Source organism: Nesoenas mayeri, assembly GCF_963082525.1.
Source record: "Nesoenas mayeri genome assembly, chromosome: 1".
In the NCBI taxonomy this organism is placed as follows: Eukaryota; Metazoa; Chordata; class Aves; order Columbiformes; family Columbidae; genus Nesoenas; species Nesoenas mayeri.
Window position 1 is genome coordinate 111735690 of NC_137541.1, and position 24529 is coordinate 111760218.

Genomic DNA, 24529 nt, shown 5'->3' on the forward strand with positions numbered 1-24529 from the left:
TAAACCCATATGAAACGTTCTCACTTGGGTTGCTGGGAAACACTGGTAAAGATGCCCTTGGAGCAGTAGGAGATAAGAGCAGAAGAAAAATTTGGAATAAATACTATAAAATGCTTCCTCTACCTAGACTGTCACAATGAGTTCTGAGTAAGAGAAGACAAAAAGCAAGGCCTTTGGGAGAACTGTGATTACAGTGATTTCATGTGTAGTTGAAAGTGTTCAAATAACAAGTGCTTTGAGAAAAACTGGTAATTGCAGTTAACATAATATTCCTGCATTTTGTCCAGGTAATCAAGAAGAGGGAGAAGAGATGGGAGAGACAGGAGAAGAAAAAAAGAAAGCAAGCAAAAAAACCCCCACTTTTTAAAATTTTTCCCTTATTTCCACCTTGCTTTTGAAAACATATCTTGACACTACCTCTTTTAAGACTCTGGGAATTTCTAGGTATCTTCATATGAAAAATGTCACACAGAATCATACAGAATGTTAGGAATTGGAAGGGACCTTAAAAGATCATCATCATGTCCAAAGGCTTCCTCTGAAAAGCAGTTTTGCAGTTAGTTTTACAAGGACACAGGATATGCACATTTATTAGAATGAACATGAATTAGCTATTACTATCTTTTTTTTTCTGTCACTGATTAAGTTGTGATAAATGTACAGTGCTTCTAAATAGGTTGTTTGAAATTCTACAGATTGTAATTTCTTCCACAAATTTCTTGGGATTGTCCTGGGCATGAACTCAGTTTGTCTTCCTGAGAAAATTAAACAATCTCTTCCATGTTCAGTTTGTTTAGTTAAAAAGCCAGGACACCAGGAGGACACATATGTGTTGCATTTTCCTGCTTTTTGTGACAAAGTACCTGAGATATAACAAGTTCAGAAATTAATATTCTGCTTAAGTTCTGATACTGAGCCCACAACTTCATTTTCTCAGTACTAAGAGAGCTTGATAATTTTTTCTCTGCATCTCCTCATAAACCGTAAAATCCCTCACAATAATTCTTCAGGTATTTCAATTTCATTATTGATATTGGATTTACAATTAAGATAGCTACCTGCATGTGTCTAGATGTGAGCCAGGCTCCTACGTTGCTGCTGTAGTCAGTACAGGCATAGTCAACACAGTGGACTCCAGATAATTATTAATCTCATTCTGAATTAGACACCAGTACAAATTTGTTACATCTTTTGCCTTTTTCCACACTCAGAAAAAACAATTTAAAATGATAATTTCCTTTGTCTATGAAAGGTAAATGTGTCATGGGAGGATACTAATGCTGCACTGCCATTTTGGGGGCTCACTAGCAGTTTACCCGCACTGACACATTTCAAGCTGAGCATTTGTAGCCATTTTTCTTTCAACACAACATTCTGGATCAGCCAGTGAGATCTTTTGTACTTATGGACAGATATTAAGAAGACTAAATAATGATGTTTCATGGCTGAAGTGTTTGAGAAAATCTTAAAAAATTACTTAGATATAGAGTCATTCCTAGTAGGTATTCTAATAAGTCTAAAATTCGTATAAGGATATATACACACATATACTTCAATGTTGCCATTCAGAAAGACCCATGATACTCATACACATACATGCTTACTACTCTGACTATCTGAGGGATGACAACCACTCTGTCTGTGTGGTTTCTTTACATTTCAAAACATGCAGTTCATCCACCTTAAAGCATCTTTAGAAAAAACATAGAAACTTAAAGATTGAAATACATCAAGTTATTCTGTTTTAGCAGCAAAATTGTACCCAGGGAGGAGAGACTGCACAATCTGCTCTTTCTTGAGGACAAATGAAGTTACAGCTTTCCCGCTCTTCTGCGTATTGATCTATATGAAAGGAGCATAGATGTAAGGGATATATTCCAATTATTATAACATGTTCATGTCTTGATTTGCTATTCTTCATCCCATGCTTACTTGAGAGAAAGATCACCAAGTAAAAGATCTGAGCATCACTATGACAGTCTAGTGGTGTTAGAAGCTTTATTTCATTAGCACTTATCGTTACATTAATAATGATTTGTGTTAATGAAATGCAAAAATCAACCGGTTAACAGGAATTTAACCCACAGAAAAGTAATTGAACAGCACTGACGAAGTATGGCTAACATGAAACATAAAGGATGACCTTTCCTTTGCTTCTTGACTGGTGGAATTGTTTCTCTAACTGATGCAGAGACTTCAGTAATTGTGTTTCTTGGAGAAAATCAGTTTGGATTGTTGAAGAACATTATTCTAATAAGGTTATTTACTTTTTACTTAAATAGGAAAATAATTAAAACCAGGTTTAACATTCTGTGTTTCTGGAACAACAGAGTCAGTAGAATTACTGTAAACTACTAGATTCTCCTTTCTCTTTCATCATACCATTCTTTGTGGATTTAAATTTAGGAAGATGAATCCCTTTTTGTCACTAATACTTCACATGTAGTTTGTATTCTATCATATGTAGTTTGTTGTCTGTCTGGTAATGATGAACACCTTAGTTATTATTTTGAAATGTGTTTTCTTCTGTTTAGGTAGAGATCTCAAAATATATGTCCGAGGGCATGTATTAACTTACAACTCAGCTCCATAAAGCAGTGAGCTATTGATTCAGTATCTGCAACTAGCTCTCCTTTACAGGTAGTGTCATCTAAAAGTGCTAAGTGCAACATCTCATCTTTAACACATAATTCTTTGTTATGGAAATAAATCAGAGGCATTCCCAAATTATACTTGTGATAATAACTTTTGCTCATCTGCGTCTCCATTTATGGAAAAATTCTATCATCTATGGAAAAAGGTAAGGAATTAAAAACCTTTATTTGATCAAATCTTCTTTGAAGTAAGCAAGTTCATACTCTTTTTATTCTCATAGAAATCAGATTTACGAAGTTTTGTGTGCTGTTCTATATGCTTCCTTCTGCAGGAACTTTAACTTAGTTAAAAATGTATTTCTCATTAGGTACTCCAATGACAAACATTATACTTAAATCCACTGTGCATGGAAGACATATACTTTTATTTTTGTGTCCCTGTATGCACAACTCCATCCACACCAAATATTATGCAAGGCGTAAATGCAGCTGTTTTTGCAGACCAATTTGTTTTCCTAGAATCATAGAATACTTTGGTTTGAAAGGGACCTTCAAAGGTCATCTAGTCCAATTCCCCTGCAATGAGCAGGAACATCTTCAACTAGATCTGTTTTTTTCAGAGCCCCATCCAGCCTGACCTTGAACGTTTCTAAGATGGTGCATCTACCACCTCTTTGGGCAACCTATTCCTGTATTTCACCACTGCCATCATAAAAAAAAAAAGTTCCTTATATCTTGGGAACTTGTTCTCTGCTGTCCTGTTAGCTGGTATGATCAAACTACTGATATTCTGTCTGTGGAGGCACAATAAGATACTACAGGATCACCACAGTAATTCCTTTACACTTCAATGAGCTACTGCCACAGAAGCATAGACAGAACAGCACATTTTATGTTCCTGCCCTTTTCTGAACAGATGTTTTTTGGCCTGCTTTATTTAGCATATTGGGGGAGAGAGGGGCAGAAGCATAACAGACCTGAACTTTGACCAAGTGCATTGTAACAGCTCCTCAGCTGTGATGTGGTTATAATGATATAAATAGAAATATGTATATAATGGGGAAAAATAACCTGAAAGGATCCCTTTTTACATTCACATACACTTATTTAAATTAAAATGGATTTAACAGAACTAAACAGCAGATACCCATATGAAGCAAAAGTAAATGAGAATTTTCTATTTTTAAGTGTCAGCAGTTCACCTTAATACATTGCAACACTTGTGGATTTCTGGAGGTATATAAGTTCAAATTTAAATACCCTCACATATATGCCTCTCTTCTTTTAAAAACCCATCCAAAGAGAAGATCATTCAACTGCATTTTCAGGATGGGAATTTCGTTCCTGGCTGAGTCAGTACTTCAGTAAAATAGAGGTAACAGCATTTTATTAAATGAGTGGTGAACACCACTAAAATATCCAGTAGGCTCAATAATTTTTTCTTTAAACAAACAAGCAACAAAAAAACCCCACAAAAACAAACAACAAACAAACAAACAAAAAAAACCCCAAAACAAACAAAAACAAAACAAAACCAAAAACCACAAATGAGATATTTCCCATACCCACTGTTTAAAACCCCTCATGTGTCATGAAAAGAAAATGCCTGTTTCTTTTGAGAATTCACAGAATTCTGTGGAGTCCTAACACTAGGTAGAGATGTTCAAAATGTTTTTTATCTTTGAACACCAAGAAAATGAAGAACTAAAATGTGGATCCTTATGAAAAAATGAACAGTTAAATGATATTTGAACAGTCATTTTAAAAAGTTACGTGTTCCAGGGTCTGACACAGCTTAGTTATCATCTAGTACTTTGGATGTTCTTCCTAATTCTTGTTTGCCTCATAGATAGGGTCAGTGGTTTCATAACCAAGGCAACCAATAGCACTGACTAGAAATTACTCGACAAACACTCATAAAATAGAAAAATTTTGAGTCATTGTGCACTGCAACTAATATACAGAACTGAAAAACAATAAGAGGACTTGAAATGCCTTTCTTCATATTCTGCTTTGCCATCTTCATTATCTTTTGGTGATAACCACATTTTGAGACTATTTTAAGTAATTTTATATGGAAGCTGAAGTGAAACTTTCAATTGTATTAGAACACTCTTTCATTGCATACTACATTGAAATGAGGAAAAAAAGGAAAAAAAATAACAATCGATTTAATTCAATATTTCCCATCTTTCTCTTATCCTTAAAAAAAAGGCTCACAAAGATTCACTTCATATTGCATTACAAACACGTCAGAAATAGTTTTTAACTGCTCAGCCTTATGCAGAATGTGACAAGGTTAAAGTCTAACTTCCAACATGTTCATCATTAACATTTTGACATTCTCTTAGCCTGTCTGTACAGAGAAAGATGAATCCATTAGAGATAGGTAAATAAAAAAAAGTTATCTTCTCTCTAAATTAATATAATGACACACTTTCATGATGAATTTTCTAAATAATTTTCAGCTTTTACTTTCCTCTCTATGGGTTCAATTATCTTTGTCATAAAAAAGAGCTTTTTCATAGACAATCTTTAGCCATTTTTCAGGGCCTAGTTTAACTATAAAGCTGTTAACATCATATTTTAAAGATGATGATAGATTGCCTTTTAACCTATTAGAAATTTTCAGATTAGATATTATAATATTCATAGATATAACCTTACCAATTATGAAGAAAAACTCTGAAAACACAAATACAGCTTTAACCTTGAAACCTGACTGGGGTTCAGATACAGCAGAAACTGTCATGTCATAGCAGTGCTTTGTTAGAGCAAGTCCTGTGATTTCTTGAACTGTCTTAGATGACACCTAAAGGCCAGATTCTTCTGAGACTTTGGGTTTATGCTTTTGTTTTAGCTGATTTTACTGCCAGTTACCTCAGATGTTTCAGATACTTTTTCCCCCTATTTACTCTTACTCTTTTAAAAACATGAGGATGGAACTTTTTTGCTTTGTTATCTTGCTTTTTTTTTTTTTTTTGCTTTCCAAAATTAGAGAGTGTGTTTTAAGAAAATAAATAATAACATACTTGCATAGTTCACTGACTTTTTTTGTGATTTTTGTGGTAAACAATAATATTCACTGTAAGGGTAGCAGACATTTCTGAGGTGGAAAAGATTTTCTGAACTTAAACCATATTGCTGAGTTACATGTAATACTTTTACAGAGAAGTCTTCTATAGAGATCAGCAGATCTAAAAGAGCCAACTCACCTGAGTAAAATGCTTTCAACTAGCTAAGGTTTTCCAAACATAAACTATTAGCTGGAATATAACAATCTACACTATCAACAAAAGGGACTGTACACCAGTATTAATAAGCAAGTCTTTTACCAGGTGATGTAAATAAATGGCAATCTTCCTTTCACCTGGAGACCATGTCCTCAGAGCACAAGAGGCAATGTCTTAAAAATCAATAACAAAGGAAAGGAACAACTTTTTATCTGTAGTTGTGAAGATTTACATTGAGCTAAGGCTTTTGTTAGTTAAAATTACATTTTATTATTTATCCAGGCAAGTAGGGCAATTTTATCCACCTGACATGATCACTGTGTCAAAGTCCATGCTACTTGCTTCATTACACCGGCTCTCATTATAGCACTTGCTTCACTGTTTAGGGACTGAAGTCTCCTCTGCCTAATTAACCTCTTTCCCCTGATGCCTTTTCCCTTTGTGGAAAATCCCACTGTAGTAGCAATACAAGACTGCAGCTGTCTGGGGTATAAACACGAATAGCAGTTACCTGGAACTCACTCGCTTGGAAAACAGAAGCACAAAGCAGCATCACCACCACCACTGCCTCCTCCTGAAGATAAGAGATGAAACTCTCCCAGAACTTCCCTAATCCAGTTTTAAAGAGTTAGCAAATAGAGAAAAATGAGGTACCAGGCCATCAAACAGAGTGTAGCTTCCTTGCTATCATCTTTGCTGAATAGCAGGACTTGTGAGGTGGGTGGCTGTGTCCCCTTGTCCCCATGGCAAAGGAACTTGTCTGACCAACCTGATCTCCTTTTTGATCAGGTGACTCACCTGGTGGATGAGGGGAAAGCCGTGGATGTGGTCTATCTGGACTTCAGCAAGGCCTTTGACAGTGTCTCCCATAATATACTCCTGCAAAAGCTGGTAGCCCGTGGCTTGGACAAGTGCACTCTACGCTGGCTTAAGAACTGGCTGGAGGGCCGGGCCCAGAGAGTGCTGGTGAATGGAGCTGCATCCAGCTGGCGGCCAGTCACTAGTGGTGTTCCCCAGGGGTCAGTGTTGGGTCTAGTCCTGTTTAACATCTCTATTGATGACTTAGATGAGGGGATTGAGACCATCATCAGCAAATTTGCTGATGACACCAAGTTGGGAGGGAGTGTCATCCTGCTGGAAGGCAGGAGGGCTCTGCAGAGGGATCTGGATAGACTGGAAAAATGGGCCGATTCCAATGGGATGAAGTTCAATAAGGCCAAGTGCCGGGTGCTGCACTTTGGCCACAACAACCCCCTGCAGCGCTACAGGCTGGGCGCAGAGTGGCTGGAGAGCAGTCAGGCAGAAAGGGACCTGGGGGTACTAATTGACAGGAAGCTCAACATGAGCCAACAGTGTGCCCAGGTGGCCAAGAAGGCCAATGGTATCCTGTCCTGTATTAAAAATAGCGTGGTCAGCAGGACAAGGGAAGTGATCCTTCCCCTGTACTCTGCATTGGTGAGGCCACACCTGGAGTGTTGTGTTCAGTTCTGGGCCCCTCAGTTCAGGAAAGACATTGAAGTGCTGGAGCAGGTCCAGAGAAGAGCAACACGACTGGTGAAGGGGCTTGAACATAAGACCTTTGGGGAGAGGCTGAGGGAGCTGGGGTTGTTTAGTCTGGAGAAGAGGAGGCTTAGAGGTGACCTCATCGCTCTCTATAACTGCCTGAAGGGAAGTTCTAGCCAGGTGGGGATTGGTCTCTTCTCCCAGACAGTCAGCAATAGGACAAGGGGGCATGGGCTTAAACTCTGCCAGGGGAAATTTAGGCTGGATGTTAGAAAGAAATTCTTTACAGAGAGAGTGGTCAGGCATTGGAACGGCCTGCCCAGGGAGGTGGTGGACTCGCCGTCCCTGGAGGTTTTTAAACTGAGATTGGACATGGCACTTAGTGCCATGATCTAGTAAACAGACTAGAGTTGGACCAAGGGTTGGACTCGATGATCTCTGAGGTCTTTTCCAACCCAGTCGATTCTGTGATTCTGTGAACTCCAGCCAAAACAGCCTGCTGTGGCCTATGGTACTGTTAGCAGGCTGCCAACCTTATATCTTCCTTATCTGAGTGCGGAATATCATTACAGCAATGGGCAGTATTATAATATATGTGATAAAGGGTCCAAGTTAAACTCATTAAGGTAATGAGGGCTAGGGTTCAAGATGACAGGCTGCAGTATGTCCTTGATTTAGAGTCCTTGGAAGAAATTTAATACTGCAATGTAAACGTGTCTTCCAGTGAAGTACAGACCCACTGGTGATATGTTTTTAATGTGTTTTTAAAACACAAGTATACTCAGACACTTAAAATATGTAGATATTTTCCATCTAACCTCTCTGGGAGCCACTGGTTCCACAATACTGCATTGCTGAAATCCATGTACGTTTGTGAGCTGAGCATGGCTGAATTTGATTCCTTGAAATTTTCCCCCCCCCACTGCCTGCCACTCTCTCCCATTTTAGTATGTTTTAAGTGCCATTGCTAAAGGAATCTTCCTTTCGTATCTCTTATTCTGATCATGTCACTCTTCTTTCTAAATCCCTTTATTGACTATTTTTCTCCTTTTTATCATGGTAAAGGTATTGATTCTTTATGAAACGCCCCTTTGCAATCTCACTGATATTTCTATTTTCATCTACACATTCCTTATTCCTTCTTCTCCCTTACTTTCTTCTTTTCTTGACTTCCTACCATCCTCACATCACCCAGCATTCTTTCCTAGCATTCAGAGACCACTCGCAAGCTTCCTTCAGTCATTTCTTCTTATCATGAATAATCATCGCATCCAATATTGTCTATAGTGTGTTGAGCTGACCGTCACTGCAAGGTCTTTAAGATAATAACTTGCAATATATTTGTAAAATGTTGTGCACACACCTAGCACACTGCATAGCTATTACAGCTTACTCAGAGAGAAAGCATGTAAACAGCTAGGTCTGCCGTGAAGATCAGCAGACTCAAGGCTCATCAGGTAAACAAGGGAAACAAATTTCAGTCATTCTCCATTATGCTTCTATTGCATGTTTTCATCTTGATTAGACTCCCAGAATTCACATCTGAAATTTTTTAACAGGGCTTTTTTAGCTGACCACATGATCTGAAACGTGGGAAAGCCAGTTTGTAGCCTACAAATCCCCGTACAACTTTAGTAAGAAGGGAGGACTGTCTTTACTTAAGGACCTACACATGTAACCTAAATACTGAAAGCACCCATATATATGGGCATCTAAAGCTAGACACACAGAAATCACTGGGCATTTATCTTGCCCTGACCAAGCTATGGCTTTAAAGGGAACTGCAGAGTGCTCAGCACTTTAGAAAATCGATGCTCTAAGCAGTCCATAGTTAGGATTTAGGAGCCATCTTTAAAGTGCCATTTTTCTGTTCTTAACTACCAGGCTTAAAGCAGACCTTTAATGAAAAGTTGCACCTATTTTTCTCAGCTCAACAGTCTGAAAGCTGACAAGGTGAGACATGCTTGTATCCCTAAATAAATTGTAATGTGTTTATTTTTGGGGAGTTATAGTTGCAACTTGTCAATTTAATGCTCTCCTGAAGAGTGGTGTCATTTGTGAGGATTTTTGTGTCTGCTTAAATATGGATTTAAGAAAAAAAAAATGTAAAACCCGAGTCTTCAAAAATGGTCTTTTGTGCTCATTTCAGCAATTACTAAAATAGAATTGAAGTGTGTTTACAGATTCCTACATTGAACTCTAACACTACCACTGTCACAAATCACATAGCTTTCAACAATGGGTCATTTCTACCACTCAAGAATGAGAGTGTGTTTGAAATGAAATATTGCTATGTATTCAGAATGATGTATTTGTTATTGCCCTTAATATGTTTTTAGGTGGCATTATCCTTTTAGGCATTGTATTGTGTCTTGCTTATTTTGCTTTGTAGTGTTACACGAAAAAGGAAGCAGAGTTTTATCAAAGATTTATTTTAAAAGTATAGAAAGTTTGCACTAAAAATTCAGCTGACTTGCAGCTTTTTGGAGTACCTATGCATTATGAATTTGGAATCTGCAAAACAATTAAAAAAATATGTAAAATGTGTGATAGTATTACTACTGTTTCAATTGGAGACTTATAAAGATGGAGGAAAAGGAGAGGTAAATGGGCTACAGCTCTGCACTCAACATAGCAGGACAGTCTGTCTCCCCAGATTCAATCAGCTCAGGGTAATGCCTGTCTGATTTGACTGACGTGCACTTAAATAACAATATAATGGTAAAACGAGTGAGAATTTATCCTGAAAATATGGGTGTTTTTCTCTTTGGATCATAGTAGCTATGGGTCTGTGGTCCCGCTTTTCATAGAACTGCAGAGAAAGAAGATTTAGCATGAGACTTTTGCTCATGGGGAAATATTATGCGTCCTGTACATTAAGGGCCAGATGTCCTATGGAGTTATTCACAGTGCATGCAATCACAAATAAAATTATGCAAGCTTTTAACAAAAGGCTTATGCTCAAAGAAATAATGCTTGTATATCTACTTTAACATCATTCTGCTGCAAAATGTTAAAAGTCAACGGAAAATTCATCTATCATCTTCAGCTTTGTACAGAAAAAATGTCAATGAACTATAATTCAGTTAAAAATTTAAGTTTTTTACCTGCCTGCTAGCCCTCCATCTTTCATTCTTCTTTTTAAAGTATATGTCCTAATTATTAGGTCAGTGAGAGCTCTATGGATATTTCTTTTGGCTAATTATTTGTATTAATCAATCTGATTACAGTGGTATATATTTCAATTTGAAAAATAAGGTGCAGCTTGACTGAATGAAGAGATTTTTCAGTCCACTGTGGCACCAATCAGTGCTAACCTTAAGATTCTAATATGAAGATTAAAGATCACAAAAAATATTTTAAAACAATTCAAAAAGTGTCTTAAGCACTGCATCACCACGTCTTACTTTTTAGTTACTGCAGTCCAAAGTGGAAAACATAGTCACATAAACTGCCTATCCAAGGAAAATGAGGCACTTGCAATAAGCTTCACAGCAGCAGAGAGCCGCCTCAAGTACCTCATATGAATACTGAAGAGCAGGATTTAACTTAAATGTCACTCTTCTCACAGGCTTTGGTACTTAACTCAGGTCTGCAGAGAAGCATTCCTGTCAGACTGAGATTCATGCATCTAAACTCTGTCACAGATTTTGAATCTTTTCTGTTAAAAAATGAAGGGGAGGATCAGTTTTTTTCTTTTGAAACATGCTAGTGAGACCATTTCTGCTGTTACTTCTGCTGTTGCACACTGGAAGAAGTAGGGCTTAACTCCAGGCATCCTGAGAGTGGGAGGACACAAATTTACCTTTATCTATGAATGACGTTTGCTGCAAGCTCCTAGGAACTACGTGCCACTTTCACGAAATAATGAAATATTTATTGTGCCAGAAAGAGGGCAAATGAAAGAGCATGGTTCTCTGGCCTGAAATGAGGGTGCTGACCTCAGAGGGAACAATCCTGATTAGTAGCTGTGGCTCCCAAGAACTGTTGAACATATTTAATGTCCTGTGCATTGATTGTGAGTTGTGGGAAGGTAGTGAGAGACAGGCGAGATTCTAGATTCCAAAGAAAACAGAAGGGGGAAAAAATGTCAGTAGAACAGGGAAGCCGTGGGACAGCTAATAACAAAAGAATGTTATGGGGGACAGACTAAAGCTGACTTAGTGAGTCATAGTTCAGAAATCAGAAGCAGAGGTGGGAAATACCCATTACAAAGGATTTCATAAACATCCAGATTTAAAGGATGACATTGAAAAATGAAAAAAAAAAAACAACAAAACAACAACAAAGCAGTAAAAATTTCAGACATGTTGTGTGTGCTACTACCACTTATTATTCAAGCAAATAATCTTGGCTGGAAGGAAGGGCATTTCTCTGAGCAAATCTGAACCATGTGTTACAACATCTGCATGAACAGACCTGGACTAGCCCAAGAACTGGCAAGAGCATTAGCAACTGCATTCAGCATAGAAGACTTTGTATACAAACTGCTAGCATGCCTGTAGCACATTTAGGGCAAGAGCTGCCAACCCTACACAGCTGTGTTGTATAGATAAATCCTCCTGTTTGGAAGTAACGATATATTCTTGCATTGCATGGTGCAGGCATACCTGTTGCTTTGGGGCAGGGGAAGACGTCCCCCAGACTGTCTGTCCCACTCAATTCATGTAACAGAACTGCCTATAATATGTTAATCTTGGATTTTAATAAGGATCTTTTATTAGGCCTCACTGGTAAATATTTTGAGAAATGGAAATATATTTGGTTTCCATGACAGATCAAAACTGATAATTAAGTAATAGATGAATATTTTAGAGAAAAAAAATATCTTCCAAGAGAGGGAAGTCTCAGACAGGGAAAGAAGAAAGAGTATTTCATATAAAGGTGGCCGCAACACAACCATATGTTTATCAGGGAGCAAGTTGAAAGAGAACAAATATCTCAAAGGAGTAAAACAGCTATGTTTGAAGCATAAATGGGATTTCTGACCCTGTATAAGGTAATTAAAATCCAAGGAAATTGATTCGTAAATAAAATAATTTAGTGTATTTATTGTTTAAATGATAGGCATATCTGCTCACATAAATGGTGGGATGAGACTGCAACAATTTTGTCAGAGCTTTCAATCTCTGATGCAGGGCAAGTGTTCTCCCTTCGAAAGGAGATTGTGCCCAGGCCTGTGTATTGTTCACAGCACTGGTTCTGTGGTGAGGGGAGGCTGGTGGTCACTTAATGAAAGCAAATTTCCATTTCTCTTATAAGTAAATTTTTAACAGAATCTGGGAGCAAGCATTTCATAAACAAGAATCTATGAAGCAAGTCACTTATTCACTTATCTGTCTGCTTCCATTCTAAAATATTTATCACCTGAATGAGGTGTTGAGGAGAGCTGCATATCAAAGTTATGGGGCATTACAGGTCTCGTAACATCTCACTATCTTTGATGGCTCACCAGCTGCCTCTACAGGGCAAGAACTGAGCTGAAAAAATAATACAGAAAAGTCACTGTCTCACTCCACCTCAATTAATAATTAACAATGATGGTTTATTATCGTGCCAATAGCACATTAAAATGAGGTGGGCTGGGATGAGGAAGATGCAGCTCTCTCTGAGCCGTGCAGGAACCAAGTTTGGTCAGAAACACATTGCAGCAGGTAAGAGTTTGCTTTCCTGAAAACAGGAGGCAAAGTCAGTCTTTGTTAGGTCTAAGTTTTGCCAAAGAATCCCTTACCAAAGATTTTAAATTCCTGTTATTTCAAAATGAGAAGCCGCTGGACTGATTGCCACATAACGCCTTTTGAGTTTAGGTGTTGTAGGGCAGGGGATATATCTGTCCCTGTGCTTATGCACTGCTAACAGAAATGTGGCAGTCATCCTGCCTAGCTACCACAGTAAAACTAATAATGATAAAATTGTTGCTACCCTGTTTTCCATTGTTATGGAGGAAAAAAAAAAAAAACAAACCAAAACCAGAACAAACATATTTTTAGTATTTTTATATATAACTGGCTGCATTTCTGTCTGGCACATTTTATGACTAAGAAAACAAAACACAGATTTAGAATTTTGAGTAAGCGTGGGAAAATGTCTGAGGCAGACCAAAATTCTCACAGTTAGGTATTCCTCATCTGGTAAATGTGAACTATCTAATTCTAGATTGGCCTAAACAGGTGACATTGTTGTGTCTTCTTGTAAGAAATGGATGACAAGATTTCCTAACTTGCTGCGTCTGCAATGACTGGAACTGTTGGTTGTTTTGGTTGGTGTTTTTTTTTGGTTTGGTTTGGTTTGGTTTTTAAATGTTTTTTAGATTAGCACTTGCTCACCGCAGGTGTAGTGGAAGTGGGAAGAGGGGAGAAGCTGCTTTGGAAATTAGGCTTTCTAAATGTTGTATAGCAATCTTGCTTTCTGAAGGAAGGACATTCTGTTTTGCCAGGGTCAGTAAAGATCAACTGAGACAAAACCAGTTTATTATAACTGGAAACAGATATAAAATACATTTCCAGTCTTTTAATTTCTGTCTCTTAGTTAAAAGTGATTGTGAATTCTTGAGTCTCCATTGCTTAGTGAAGCTTTTAACCCAAATCTGAAGGTATAGATACTGCAGAAAACAGTGCTGCATTTTGGCTATTGGCTTTATTTGCCGACAAGATCAGAGAACTAAATTTGGTGACATAAGACATTTCTCCTGTTCTGTTCACAAATTACTCCTGATTGAAATCTCAAGCAGTTTTCTCTTGGGAGCTTTCATTCCTAAAGTCCTTGCTGATCTAGCTGAAGTCTACAAAGAACTTGAATAGTAGACACATAACCCCTTCTTTGTGCAAAATGTTTTATAAGATAGTACTTATGCTGTGACATTATGTTTCAGAGGATTCTATTTAATTTATTACATTCACATGTAATGTGCTGCTTCTTGTTATCTTGATTAGGATTATTGTGTTTTTAAGATTTTATTATCCTTCCTGATGGGTAGGATAATGTCATCTCCCCTATCTTGTGAAAGTAAAACGATATAAGTGCTAATGAAAAAATTACTTTCGCCTTCAAAACTATTAGCAGTCAAGTCATATGAAAATTTCAGCAATTTGAAAGCATAATATAATAAAGACCAAAGGGGAGACCAGGGAGGCAGGAGGGGATAACAAACAAAACCACCAAGAACATCCCTTACTCACCATGAGAAATTCTTTATTCTGAGCATCTGAGCAACGTCTGAAAAACAAAAAGGTTATATGTGAAAAGCTTTAAGAAATATCTTGTGTGAGAGACAAAACAAACAAACAAACAAACAAACCCCGCCAACAACAACAAAACCACCACAACTGAACCATTAGAACCAAGGAGAGAGGGTGTAGGGAACGTGTATGTTACTTTTTTCCTCTGAGTAGTCCCTACAGCTGATTTCAGCAATTTTTAATCTTTTGAGCGGTTGGTTGTTTGGTTGTTTTTCCTATTAGCCCAAACCCATCAAAACTAAAACTCAAGAGGTAACTGAGACAGGCCTATGACAGTGTATGTTAACCAGAAGAAGCAGATGATAAGAAATGTGCAGCAATTTATAGACGGTACATTGGAGAGACATTTGTATTTTCGATGGATTTGTGTTCGCTTTTTCTCAGTGGAGGAGGCAGGCCACTCTGGAAGAATCAAAGCACATATAATTTTATTGTTGGAGACAGAAGTAAAGTGGTGTGTAGTCAGTGACACATAAGCAAACAACTGAGCATCATAGATTTTTCTTATTTGTGGAAGGATTACAAGAATTTGAAATTAGTGTTGTTTGAAGCCGGTTAGGTAAACAGTAATGGTATTGGAGATCTTCAGTTCTAATTAAGTGTGCATGTGTTAGAGTTCTGTAAATTAAGCATTATCAAATGGTTTGTCAACATCCTAAGATTTGACTTCATACTACTTGTATAGTTGTCGAGGGTTTAGATTGCAGGGTGACAATAAAACCCTGGCAGATGTATTGTTAACCTCCACTCCCACCCCTTCCCCATTTTTGCCCCTCCCTCTTCTCCTTCCCACTCAGGAGAGGCGATCGGGAGGAAAAGGACAGAGAGAAGAGAGTTGGAAAAATTAACAATGTTTTACTAATGCTACTAATAAGAATAGAGAAAATAATACAAAATAGACAAAAACAATCTTGAAAGTCTCAGCAACTGCAGAGCCGGCACCCAAAGTCCTGGATTGGACTCTGCAGCCAACCGGAGCTGGATTCAGTCTCTCACCAGGCCTCAGTTCGCAGGGACGACTAGCAAGGTCCTCTCCTAATGTCAGCCATAAGCAGAAGGGAAAAGAAGAAGGGAAAAGAGACGAGATCCTCGTGATCTCCCACTTTTATATGAAGTATTCATGTGAATGGAATGTTATACACAGTTGGTCAGTTTCTCGGTCACTTGTTTCTCATCGTCCCTCTCACAAGATGTCCATCCATGCTTATCAATAACTTCGCATTCCATTGCTATGTTTACCAAAACGTGTATTTGGTTTTCCAGGAAAATGCAGCTAATATGAAGGCTTTAGCTGACAGGCAAATTCACTAAAAGAGAAACTTGTTTTTTAACAAAACCAGGACAATAGTCTTACATGTTTCTCTTAGATGTCACTCTCCCTAGGCAAGACATAACACAGATGAAAACATGACATGCTTTAAAATCATAATATTTGTCTCCTTACTTCCCATCTGAAATTAATAAGAATACATTTTATCCATGCCTGAAAAAGAAAATCTTTATAATCTCTAAAAACAGCTGTTTATTAGCTTTATGATAATTCCATCCCATTAGTAGGTTGCTGAGCTCCAATAATTCTAATTCATACATCCAAATGTAAAGTAAAATTGCTAGCTAAGACTCCTGAAGTATGTTTAGATACATACAAGAGTTAATGATGATTTGTAAGGTACAGGTCATAGCAATAACCATTTTCCTACTTGGAGTAAAGCAAATGCTGCATATTGAGCTGGGCTTCTGGTGTGGTCCATTCCTAAATTCGATTTTCACATTTTCATCTCTGCTGAATTCCTCTCTCCCATCTCCCAGGAGAAAGAATAATGCTGCGAAGACTGTACCAGAGAATATGAGAGTGGGAACATAAGAAGATGGAGGTCAAAAGGCTGCAGAACTATTAGTTCAGCTAATTAATCAGCTGCAACTCCATTTAATCATCCAGCCTAAGCAATGCAGAGAATAGTGTGTCTGTAAATATGTGAGCAAGGTGGCAAGGCAGAAGAAAGCTATTCTTCTTTTAGGAGCAAAATCAGATCTTATAAAACCAGTGGTGAATAAAATATTACTTCCTGACATTTTTAGTCTTTTTGCAGCTAACAGTGTTGATATGTGTTTTGTTATAAATGACCCTATATTGAAGATAGCTAACACTGGAGAGCAAAGCTCAGGTCCTAAGGGTATGTTCTATCCACTGAGTATCCGGCTTCCAGTGCTACATTCAGCGGACACTGAAGTGTGTCACTGAAATTAATAATGCAGTTCCTATCCATTGCCTCATTTGCATTATATTTTATAAACTAAAATCTGAAAGACCTTAAAGTTTTAATGTCAATATGTCATATCAGATAATTTACTTGTTCATTTCCTTTCTTCATTTCTGCACCAGTCTTGGGAGAATATGTAAGCATCTGTGAGAGATTAAACTGTGCTATGCTTAGTGCACTCTAAAGCCACACTTAAGTCATCTTACAATCATCTTCTATTCATTTTGCCTTGAAAGTGGCAGTAAGACATTGTTAACAATGTGAAAGGCAGCAGATATAACTGCATATTATATCATAAGAAGAGACAATTATAAAAAGAGTATGAGATGAAGTACCTGCTTGGAAAGCTTTAATTTTAACTGGTAATTAAACTCAAGTGTTTCATTTTCCCAGTCAGCTCATCAGTAACTCTAGAAAATAAATTATCTGAAAGTGAAATCCTTTGGGGGAAACAATAGTAATTAATTACATTTCTCAAGGGACAATATATTCCCAAAGCTTGTTTCTGGTTACCCTCTTGAGCAACAGACATTACAATGTACAGGTGGCAAAGTAGGGTGGATAACAAAAAATTATAATTTAATTTGAATATTCATGAAATTTCTAGACTGGCTTATGGTCTACCATAATTTTCTTAAAATTCACAGAATCAGTACATGTTTCCCTTAGTGTGTCACAGTTAATATCTATCACCTTTGCCCATATGAAAATAAGGAGACAGTATTCTACAGGATTTGCTACAGTACTTTCTTTGGCATTCTTCCAAAAGCTAATTACATAGACAAGCAAATTAGTGATAAAAAGGACCTAGTAGGTCAGAAAGTAATATCTCTTTGCAATGCAGGAATTCCCCCAAGAGAAAATCCTATTATGTTTTTCCTCTATATTGGATTTAAGACTTGAAGTGTTGGGAATTCCCCATTTGTTCTGGGATATTTATCAATTCTACTTTTTTTTCTGACTAATTTTTCTTCTGATTAATTTCATTCTGTTGCCTCAAGTTGTTGTGTTTACTCCCTGCATGACTATCAATACCTTCTTAGTTTTTGTTTAGCTAGTCTACACATATTAAAATTTTAATTTATTCTTGTATGTCAATCCCTTCAGACCTCTTGTATGTTTCAGTGTTTTTCTCTGTAATTCTTCCATTGTGCACACTTGTTCTAGTTATCAATCATCCACAGTAAGAGCTGGATTTAAAGCCTCTATTACCAAAACCAGAGATTTTATGGAGCAAGGTAAAGACATCTGCCAAAAGAGAACTAGCAGTTCCAAAATTACTAGGGTAAAATACCAATCTTTCTTTCCTTCCCCAGCAGAAAGTGTTTAAAACTGTGTCTTTAATGACTGTCTCAGGTTGTTTCCTTGTTATTATAATGGCCTTAAAAGATGAACTCAAGATGGAGCTTTTCATGACATGACAGTTGAAAAGCAGATGAGAGGTGTTTCACAGCTGATATGGAAGATAAACAAGCACGCTGTCACAGCCCCTGCTGGGACAGGCAGCAGAAGTAGCCATGCCAAGAATTACAGATTTCTAGCACCATAATAATCTGGATGAACTGGTTCTGGGGCATGTGTGTGTTTCTCACTTGTGGCACTGTGTAGCTCTACCTATGTACAGCAAGTGGGGTACCACAGCTCCGCAGCTGTCCAGGAAAAAACAAGGAGAAGTTTGCTGGTGAGACAAAAGTACAGTATCATTCTTTTGCACAAGCCCACTGCTCCAGGCCCAAAGTAGCATTTTTGCATTGCCAGCATGCAGAATCCTTCAAAATACAGGATCCCCTGTGACATTGTCTACAGTGTGCCAATCAAGCACTAAATGAGGTTGGGGGTAAGAAGCAATATCTCTTATTTGATTATCTGAAGCAGCAACAATTAACTAAAAGCACCTGACAAAATTTAGAAGCTCTTAGGAATTATTCACTGAACTTTAGCATTTTCTACATTTTTTTAACATCATTTTTTTAAATCCTTGCCATTGCAAGTATTATAAATGAGAATATGTCAGGAGGGCATATTTCCAGTTGCTCAACTATGTTGTATCTTCACCATGTGAACCCTTCTGTAAATATCAGAGAGCTTGCATTACTTGAGGATCCATCAATGACTTTTTGTAGGAGAGTAATAAATATCAAAGAAAAATGTGCATTACTAGTCTATACCTCCCTAAAAAATATCTTGGCTTATTACAGACCAACGTTTATCCAGCAGTTTATCCCACATCAAGAAAAACATGTTTTCAGATCTTCAGGTCCCTGAAACTAAAAGTTTCAACATCATAATGAAAGAAATCAAGGTGATATCAAGGCTCCTCCTGACCATGTGAGCCATATCCTTTTACCTTAAATTACCTCCTAGAAGTTCAATCAATCATAGGAAATAAAAGTTCCATATATCTTTTAATTAGGCCACTTTTATAGTTAAAAATAGTGTTAGAACATCATTCTTACTTAAAGTAGACAAAGCAGTTATGAAATAGCTTGTAAGGGAGAGTCCCCGGTGTTTTGTGCAGATAAGTGTCATATAATGACAAAGATGAAAAAATATAGTTTATCTGAAACCTGTTTTAAATCAGTGGCCTGTGGATAGCATCCAGCTGTTCTGAGACATATTTTCAACGCAGAGGTCCTAAAGATTTGGTGAGTCCAGTGCACCAAGATGACACAGTTTATGTGGCATGCAGTGACTGGAAATAAGCATAATGACACATGAAGTAAGAGGAATGTTCTCATCCTGGTGAGGTGTCTGAAAAGCAAAGACTGGATGATATAAGCAACGAGACAAATCCAAGAATAACAGATTATAGAAATAATTCAATGCATAAGAATATCTCTCTGAATTTCTAACACAAAACTTTAACAACAGATTATTAATACCAATTGTCTACAAGATTTCAGAAAATTAGGCACATTCAAAAAATGTATGAACAGACTTGTAATATTGTATTTGTTGTTTATTTATGTATTTCTTTGTATTGTGTTAGTGCCTTGAGGCAATTGTACTAGACAACAGCCAAATACATTATCAAAGCAGTGGATGTGGTCTATCTTGACTTCAGTAAAGCATTTGACAGTCTCCCACAGCATCCTCACAGCTAAACTGAGAGAGTGAGGTCTGCATGATTGGGTAGTGAGGTGGACTGCAAACTGGCTGAAGGAAAGAAGCTAGAGAGTTGTGGTCAATGGGGCAGAGTCTAGTTGGAGGCCAGTATCTAGAGTGCCTCAGGGGAATAATACTGGGACCAGTATTATTCAATATATTCATCAGTTATATGGATGAGGTAATAGAGTGCACTGTCAGCAAGTTTGCTGATGACACTAAATTGGGAGGAGTGGCTGACATGCCAGAAGGCTGTGCTGCCATCCAGCGAGACCTGGACAGGCTGGAGAGTTGGGCAGGGAAAAATTTAATGAACTATAACAAGGACAAGTGTAGAGCCTTACATCTGGGCAGGAACAACCCCAGGTTCCAGTATAAGTTGAGGAACGGTGTGTTAGAGAGCAGTGTAGGGGAAAGGGACCTGGGGGTCCTGGTGGACAACAGGATGACCATGAGCCAGCACTGTGCCCTTGTGGCCAGGAAGGCCAATGGCATCCTGGGGTGTATTAGAAGGGGGGTGGTTAGTAGATCAAGAGAGGTTCTCCTGCCCCCCTACTCTGCCCTGGTGAGACCTCATCTGGAAAATTGTGTCTAGTTCTGGGCCCCTCAGTTCAAGAAGGACAGGGAACTGCTGGAGAGAGTCCAGTGCAGGGCAACAAAGATGATTAAGGGAGTGGAGCATCTCCCTTATGAGGAAAGGCTGACGGAGCTGGCTCTCTTTAGCTTGGAGAAGAGGATGCTGAGGGGTGACCTTATTAATGTTTACAAATATGTAAAGGGTGAGTGTCACGAGGATGGAGCCAGGCTCTTCTCAGTGACAACCAATGATAGGACAAGGGACAATGGGTACAAACTGGAACACAGGAGGTTCCACTGAAATATGAGAAGAAACTTCTCAGTGAGTGTGACAGAACACTGGAACAGGCTGCCCATGGGGGTTGTGGAGTCTCCTTCTCTGGAGACATTCAAAACCTGCCTGGACACATTCCTATGTAATCTCATCTAGGTGTTCCTGCTCTGGCAGGGGGACTAGACTAGGTGATCTTTCCAGGTCCCTTCCAATCCCTAATATTCTGTGATTCTGTGTGATTCCCCAGGAAAACTTAGAGTGTAAAATAAGCAGATAGAGGGAGCTAGGTCACCAAGCTCTCTCTTTCCAACTGCAAATCTCAGAAAAAAAAGGCAAAAAAGAAGCTCAGAATGTACAGGGATGGTTGACTGTAGCAATACGTGAAATACTTTGATGAATCAAAGCCCTTAAGGATACACCTAGCCTTAAACATATGAATGATCTCACTGGCTTCAGCAGTAACGTGTTTTGTGCAACTGGATAGAAAAGTTCAAGAGCATAAGAAAGTAAAATGAAAAATGAAAATTAAAAAAAATGAAGGCAAAATGTTTGCCCATGTTCTTTAGCTATCCCTTTATATTTTTAGTAGCATGTTACTATAGCCATAGAAATTTCAGATGCCATCTAGCAGAACACCTCAATATGTGTTTCACTTCATCACGTGTTTAAGAATGCACATGACCTACAGTGTTCAACTTTCACATCTCACACAATACAAAACAATGTATACCTCAGGATCATGGGTCTTCTTGTTCAAAGAAAACTTTCTTCTTGACAAAAAAAAAAGATAAAATCTGTGTAAAGAAATTACATTAGGCATACAATTATTTTGAAACATAATGGAATAATACCACTCAAACAACAGAAAATGAACCAAGATTGATAATAAGGTCACTCTTCACTTATTAAACAACTTAGAAACAGGAAGTTTTGAATGCATAAACTGTTCTGCAAACACACCAGTCCAAATCTTGTTAGAGCCAAGACAGAGAGACACTGATTCTCTGCAGATTTCACATGGCATCTTTTTGTGGATGTGGGGGTTTGTCATGATGCTGCAATTTCAGTGGTGCCAGGGAAAAGTTCTGACATCCAGGGGATTATTTCCTCCTGTTTCTGAGCCTTAAGAAGAATCAAAGCACTCGGGCAAGATTCAGAAAGGGATTTTAGAATCTATGTTTTCAAATGCTGGCCTGTTGAGAAAACCTGAAGAATGGATGTAAAGCATTACCTTCAGGTCAGAGGCTGATATATCAAGATGATAATGAGCAGATAAAAATGAAGTGGCAACTGTTTCTCAAAAGCTTTCGATTTTTACTTTTCATTTCTTTCTTTCTAATGACTGGGAGATAGTAGTAGTTGCATAGTAGTCCATACTTGATTTATTTAAAAAAATATCCTGTAACAAAGATGGATTCTGACTTAGTCAATGCTTCTGTTATATATACTTTTAAGATAAAAGTAATTTTTAAAAAACCTTCATAATCTTATTCATTAGAAAAGAAAAATATCTAATGACTTTTTTGAAGAGAAGAGAAGAGAAGAGAAGAGAAGAGAAGAGAAGAGAAGAGAAGAGAGAAGAGAAAAAGGAAAGGAAAGGAAAGGAAAGGAAAGGAAAGGAAAGGAAAGGAAAGGAAAGGAAAGGAAAGGAAAGGAAAGGAAAGGAAAGGAAAGGAAAGGAAAGGAAAGGAAAGGAAAGGAAAGGAAAGGAAAGGAAGAAAAGAAAGAAAGAAAAGAAAAGAAAAGAAAAAAGAAAAGAAAAGAAAAGAAAAGAGAAAAGAAAAGAAAAGAAAAGAAAAGAAAAGAAAAGAAAAGAAAAGAAAAGAAAAGAAAAGAGAAAAGAAAGAAAAGAAAAAGAGATTTTTATTTCAACATTTCTGTGACAGATTCCTTCAAATATCATAATTTGAATTTTTATAGTCAGTTGTGAGACTCTAGGATATAGCCATCATCATCCTAGTAAAAGGCAGTCACGACTATGTATCAATATTTCCTCTTAATCAAACATTAATAATTTGGACATCAAAACTGACAGCTTCACTCACAATCTGGATTTCAACTTGTATATAACTTTGTAATGGGAACTATATTGGTAAAATCAGAGAAATTCCTGTTTTAGAATTGCCATGTGATCAAAATCCAGACTCATACAAAACTGTCTTAATAAGTACACATTACAAGTGAATCCCAATTATTTGCTATGCTCATTTGAATATTTTTTAACCATATGTTTTTTACAGCCTTTGTTAACCTCTAGTGAAATATAGAAGACAAATCTTCATCTGATATTATTGGTTTTGGTGAATAATTTATTTTCCACTTTTAGTCTCTTCACATTATTTAGTTAATTTAGTTATTTAGTAATATCAGATGAAAAAAAATCAAATAGGACTGGAGAACATTCTTATGGCAAACATTGCAGTTTAGGGAGTTCAAGTTATAATGAGATAAGAAGAGATATTTTTTCTTTTTCTGTCTGACGAAGAGAAAATACTCAGGTTCTCCTGTGTTTTCAGGCATCTAGGCAGTGCCAGTAGAATAAATTGACTCAGAATCTGGCACAGGATTAAAGCTTTAAGTATGGGAAACTGAAGTAAAGGCTTTTTATTTTGGATTTTCTGAGCTTAACAGGTATCACTGAAAGCAAAAATAAATGGAAACTAAACTATAGCCCCTGTTCTCACAGCTTTGTTGTTGTTATTTTTTTGTTTTTGTTTTTGGTTTGTTTTTTTTTTTTCAAAAAAATGATTGTCTTTGTGTTTGTTGAAGAGGAAAAATCCTTAGGCTAGCACCGTAGATGCACAAAGTAGGAGAGAGGAAAGAATGTACTTGAATCTTTGTTGCTTAAAGACTGCTTACTGAGCATTATAGGAAAAAAATACTACCAAAATGAAATATTCATTATGTTCATTTTATACAGACTTAAATGGTCACAGACAATCAAGAATGAAGGCCAGAGTAAGATCACATGAACATACCAATTTTGTTTGCTAGCTCTTTGCTCATGTATGTTCTCTATCAGAGAACAAAAATACCATTTCTAATATATGACTAAAGAAATAGACTAGAAGTTTTTCTGACCAGATAAAACCATCCAAAACTTGCTGTAATTCATTTTGAGCTGACTGGGCACTTCCAAAGTCAATATCACCAAACAAAAACAGTGATTCACTTTGAATATTTGTTTAGCATAAATTAACATGCAAAATTTGCAATTTTTTTTCCTGTGTTTCCAGAATTTTAACACTGGATATTAAAAATAAAGCTCAGATATAATGAAAAATTACAAACCACAAAAGCAAATGGCAGTTCTAGTCCTTCAAATCAGAGAATGTATTTTTAAAGGGAAGTTTCTATCCTTTGATAAAAATGTTTCTGAGAAGATTTTGTTGCTCAGATAAAATGGAACAGGAAATCTTGTAGAGTTTATCTTAAAAGGCACTATGACTTTCGTAAAGAATCCTTACTCTATTAATTTTGTCATTATTTTACTATTAGAATATTGTTATTTCTATAATTGTTTAATATTTGTGTTTGTTTCCATTTTATTTTATGCTTTTTGGTTTTGCTTATAAAATTATCTTTCTGAAGCTTTCTGTGTGAGGCAAGTATTTTCCAATATACACATTTTTATTTTAAAGCATGTATTTTTCCTAAATGTTACACCCTGGCATCTATTCTTTCTTCAGCTGTTCAGTGGCCTGTGTTGTAGTCACATCCTCCAGCTTTTGTGGATTCTTTTGGA

The 24529-nt window shown here is 37.2% G+C and overlaps 1 protein-coding gene across 1 annotated transcript in view; it reads left to right on the forward strand.

Moving 5' to 3' along the window:
• Positions 1-24529, forward strand: part of IL1RAPL1 (interleukin 1 receptor accessory protein like 1) — a gene marked incomplete at its 3' end in the record, with an annotated part of 632038 nt that overhangs the window by 548668 nt on the left and 58841 nt on the right. The gene's annotated exons all lie outside the window — the stretch shown is intronic.